This window comes from Macrosteles quadrilineatus, unplaced genomic scaffold (assembly GCF_028750875.1).
Source record: "Macrosteles quadrilineatus isolate MER2022 unplaced genomic scaffold, UCM_ALF_1.0 Scaffold_9__3_contigs__length_116548681, whole genome shotgun sequence".
NCBI lineage: Eukaryota > Metazoa > Arthropoda > Insecta > Hemiptera > Cicadellidae > Macrosteles > Macrosteles quadrilineatus.
Genome location: NW_026542602.1, coordinates 61,199,867 through 61,205,837, shown reverse-complemented (window position 1 = coordinate 61,205,837; position 5,971 = coordinate 61,199,867).

Here is a 5,971-nt window from a genome sequence, read left to right as displayed (position 1 = left end):
ATCATTTACTTGCGCTCAATTAAATAGGCAATCTACTATGTGTATTTTGTAAATATTTTTTTCTTAAGTTTTATACATTGTGTTGGTAAATTTAAATTGTGTATGTCCTTCTTTCTGTTTTTGTTTGAAGATTTTATTTTTTGCAGCTATTAGTACAAAGTATTATATTTAGGATTTTTTTGTAAGGATAGCAGGCTTACCTGAATGGGAAAGAGTCTAATCTGGTACAAAGAGTAAAAAAACTGTACACTATATACATTACAATATTTGTTGAGACAGTATTGCCAACTGAAACTATGTTTTCAATGTGTACACATTGGCAACACACATTGGCTGTTTCAACAACTCCCTGGCCACCATTTTTAGACCTAAAGAAACTCTCTCTTCTTTAGTTGAAAAACACTTTCAGTGACAATTTTATGGGTTTCTTGGGACAGTTTGGACTCTTTCCCATTCAGGTAAGCCTACTATACTCACAAAGAATCCTAAAAACCTAGGCCCTTGCGCTCTATGTTGCATCCTAAAAGTATTATATTTAGTTAGGCTATCACTCCAAAAAAAGAGTGATTTGAATGTAAAAAAGAAGTAGGGTTTCTCATAACAACTATTATTTATATATATCTAAATTTCTGCTATCCAAAAATCTAATTACATATGATATTTCCCAAATAGCATATTAGTTGTCAAACCCTTTAGGATTTTTGATCTTGGAATAATAGCATATTTCATAGCAAGAGTAGAATGTGAGTCATCGTTGATTGAGAAATCTCGCCCTTTAAAGATGATCAAGAAAGAATATGTAATGACCGGGTCCGCGGAATTGGCTAACTCTGGAACTCGCTAACCCCATGTTAAACGCCCTATCTTCAAATTTGGTCGATGAGAGGAACTCGCTAACTTGTTCGGTTTCGGAATTGGCTAACTCCGGAACCCGCTAACCCACTCTAGAGCCGGGTTAGCGAATTCCGTCCTGGCATGGAAGTCGCTAACTCGGTCCCTCGGCGGAACTCGCTAACTCCCAATCAGAAGCCTCGCGAGCCGTCCAATGGGAGCCAAACACGAATATTTTTGGCCAGTGTTGCCGAAAGTGTAGTACCTATATCGTATCGGTACCATAATGTCGTATCCTACGATTATTAGGAGTAAGAGCAACGTAGTCGATAAAATAAATATATTTAGAAGTATGTTTAACATTATTCCTATGATTATTATTGTGGAAAATGCATTATAGTCTTACCATAGACTAACCAACACAAGTAAACTTTACATCCCATTGTAAACTTCGAAGCTCGTTTTTCGTGTCTAGTTCATGTCCGGTGACACTGATCGCTAGTGTCGACAAAAGTGTGTTTCTATTATTTTATAGTTAACTTCATGATTTGTTTTTTAATGTTTGGTTATATAACTATGGGACGTGTTATTAGTTTTGATTAGAACGTTTTATTTGGCTAAACGAGGTTTTAAATTACTGAAAACAAGAAACAATTGTAAACAAAACACGACCTCTAAAGACAGTGCACCGGACAGAACTAACAATAAAACTGTCTTCAGCTGATCCATTAGGATGAGAAATCTACTAAGGGAGTATGTTTTATCTATGATAGTAGCTTGTTGGTATGCAAAAAGATAAAAATGCACATTTAATTTGGATCTATTACATGTTATGAAATATCTATTTTCGTAGTCCGCCATTTGTTTCTTTTATTCGAATAAATACCATTTTGTAAATTTCTGCAGATAAAATTATTGAGTTCGTATTTTATATACTGGGCTTGTAACCTTGAATCATCTATAATATTTTAAAACGAAAGTGTGTTTTTTTATTTCACGATTCTGAATCAACCACTCGACGGATTTTCATGATTTTTGGGTTGAAAGAAAGATAATTTTGAGAACTAGGGAATGTCGAAGCCATAATTTTAGTTTAGGGTCCCAGTTTTTTAGAAATTAAGTTTTAATTTTTAAAAAGTCTAGCAGCCGACGCTAAGATTCTAAACTAGCTTTTGGCATAAAATAATTTGCTTAACATAACAGCTGTAAACATTCAGCTTTTGTGTCACAAATTCAGCATTTGGATAAAAATGTAAAGACATACTTAGGATTGACTTATTTATACCATGTGTAATGCTAATCATTGATACGTTCAATTCTTCTGTAAGAGGATGGCAGATTAATTAAATATACATAGTAAAATACTAGGATGTTCAAATTATTTTTTAAAGCAATCTTTGTAATCTTCGATTTGTTTTAGAGCAATATAATTTGTTTTAACTAACAGCTGGTTAAATATAAACTATGGAACTATGAGGTTATTTTATTTTTGTCATTGATTATAGGAAATAAGTAAGATTAGTAGAGATAATTAGACCACAGTTTAAACCAATATTAATTAAACCACAGTACAAATCGAGGCTCTGTACACGAGTCTTAATAAAAAAGGATAAATGCAAATTATTTTACTGCTCCACTTTTCAAGGAAAGATTAGAAAAATAACAATGTTTACATGTTTTAATTTTTCATGGTAGCTTTTTGTTTACAATTAATGTTTGTCTGCTTTAACTTTGTATGGATTAGGCCCGGAAATATTGATGTCATAAAAAGAAGATCAAGAATAATCAGGAATCACGATTTTAAATTACGACCACAACCTCAGCCGGGTTTTATACAAAGATAAACAGATGGATGACATAGATTGAACACAACGTCAACATTGACCTAGGATACTGCAATTAGACAAACCATCCTTAAAATCGTGTTCAGTTGTGGTTACGTTTGGGGGCACCTATATCAGCGCCCCCAAACGTGAAAATAATATCACTTTTATTTCAACTATGAATATATTGTAGTTTAAGTTAACTAATATGGGAAATTAAGATGTACATTTCTTCAATGAGGGTGTGTAATTATCAAGAATAGAACTGAAAACGGTATAGATAATAAACATTGACAATTACGTCATTAGCTTTACTAGCGTGTTTACTTTTTATATTCCTGCTACATGTGACCAGTTCTTATTTTCAAATGAATGTTATTTGAACCAAACAGCTGTTTCAAAACAAACTGTTATTGTTTTTACTTTTCTTTGTTTACGCATATTTATTTATCAATTAATGCAGTGAAATTCATATAAAGGATAGGTGTGACGATTCGTTTTGATGTTAGGACACCAAAGTTTGTGTACTGTGAATTTTATTGGATATTATCGTTTTGTTTTAGGTCGTTTCTATTCAGACCTACTGGAAATTGTGTATAGTAGTTGTATTGTGGTGATAATAATTATGGAAGAGGCAGGTATGCGCTATGGAAGGTGGTATCGTTGACTAGGTCTATACACTTCTCAATTTTGACTATTACTCTCTCTACAATATGCTACTTATAATCAGTGTGCGTCTGTGCGAATCGGCTGCAAATCTCACTTCAACGCTTTTCACATCGTAAAAATTGCAGAATTGCTGTTTTATTTTAAAATTAACGGATTTAAAATGCATATCGTATAGGCCTATGATGGAATAAAAACATATTTGGCCACACAACATTTGTTTACAAGATGATTTTTTACATTAAAACTGCAAGAAACTTTGTCTTTATATGTGTAAACTAGCTGATCTGAATTGTACACGGTTTTAACTGGCTACTGAATTCCCGTACGTAGGACGGGCTAACATCTCGTCTATTCTATAATATTAAAACGAAACTGGGTTTTTTTATTTCACGATTCTGAATCAACCGCTTGACGGATTTTCATGATTTTTGTGTTGAAAGAAAGATAATTTTGAGAACTAGGGAATGTCGAAGCCATAATTTTAGTTTAGGGTTTCAGTTTTTTAGAAATTAAGTTTTAATTTTTAAAAAGTCTAGCAGCCGACGCTAGCAATTTAAAGTATTTTCAATGGTGGTTTAACTAACAGCTGGTTTATAACTGTCATTGAAATGTTTATGTTACGAGTTGTTTGTTTACAAAAATATTGTTCGTTAGTGTTTGCCTACATACTATTTCACTTTAAAATGTAGATAGTTTACCCCTACCGTGAAGGATCTCCGTTATCAGGAAATGTGTTATTTTGAACTAAACATCTCAAACACTTGCGTTTACTCAAGTTTTGTCGTAAATGCAATCTGTGTAAGTATTTAGTTTATGCATTGCAAATTTCAACTCATCTATTTATTTGGGAAACATCTTTTCAGCAGTTTATTGCTTAATTATTTAAGATATAAGTGGTTTACGTGTTGATACCTACTTCTTTTTCTGTATGTTTGAATGTGAGTACGTCGGCATACTAAAATGTTGGTTAGTAATGAAAGCGTCAATCGGTGTAGTAGGTCTCTATAAAACTGCCAAATAAACTGCAGGGTGCAGCAGAAACCAAAGTCGACTCATACCATACCAACTATCCCCGTAGTACTGATGATTCAGAAACTTGGGCACTGACCAAAGAACCGAAAAACCTTAATGCTGGGTTAGATAATAAAGTACAGAGAAAATATACAGACCAGTTCAAGAAAACGGCCTGGAGGTCGAAATAAAAAAGATCAGAGAGCTACCGGTAAGAGAAATGTGTTAACACCCAAATATAGGGATGCTTTCCAGAAGTAAGTAAAGATTGGATGGACAGGCTGTGCATAAACTTTTAAAAAGTATATTCCAAGGAGTACCACACGATAGACAGCAATATCAAGTTATGAAATGCATCCTCAGACTGGGATCTAAATTTTGAAGAGGCAGGTGATAGAAGAGAATCCTCATAAAGGTTTCAGTGGTCACGGAGGTAAGATAAGGTACGGTAAGTACATAAGTAGTACAGTATGCAATAAATTGGAGGTAGCATGTAGCTACTCTACTCAAAACCAGTGTGAATCGGTCGCCAATCTCACTGCAATATTTTTCAAATCGACACAAATGCTGTTTTATGGTAAAATTATCGGATTTAAAATGCATATCGCCATATTTTAGGTCTTTATTCGAATGGAATAAATAGGTTGTCACGTTACTTTTGTTTATAAGGTAATCTTCCCCATTAAAATTGCCAGAATTTGTGTCTATGCGTGTAAACTAGATGTTCTGAATTATTCCGTTTTAGTTGACAACTCGATTCCCGTACGTAGGACGGGCCACCAGCTCGTAAATCATAATAAAATTTACACGTTAAACGTAATTAAAGAATTACATTGTAGTGGTAATGTATTTTTAAATAGAGCTATTGAATTTAAATAAATATTTATCAATACATTATAAAGTGGTAGGCCTAATGTATTCATGGATTGCATAAAAGTTAGTCTATGCATAAATACAACTTGTAAATTTCTTTTATCGTAGGCTATTAGTGTAGAACCGGGGTCATCCTCTTAATTTTGTTGAATTAATATTAATTTTACGTCTTTCAGTAGGCCTACTTTTTAAAAGTCTGGAGTTTTTCTCTAGGCTGATTCTAAATGGATGCAGGCGTTCTTGTTTGTTACAATTCTATGAATTGGTGGTCATAGCTAAAATTACTTAATCTTATTCAAAAACAAAGCTATTGTCTATTGTGAAGCTCAGTACTGGGCAACGGTGAACCGAGCAATGGCTTGGTATAGTTTATATCGATTGTGAAAGCAATATAAAGGAAACCCAACACTCAAATCAGGAAAATCCGTCAATTCGTTTATTAAGAATCGTGAATTAAAATTACCGTGTCACGTTTTATTATATGAATATTATATCTTTTACTATTTTTTACTAGTGGTGCTTAGGTGTACAATCTAAAAACGGTTTTATAACATGTAACATAAATCTGTTTTCCGTGTTTAAGAACTTGCGTGTATTTTAGCTTAGTTTCGTAGAGGTTTAATTATTTGGTACCAATTAAACTGAAATTTCAATATTTTTCATATTCTATTATTTTCTTTTATACTGATGGCATTTATATTTAAGATCGGAATCATAAACATTTAACTGGCCATTAATAAAAAAAACTAACATTTTATTAACTA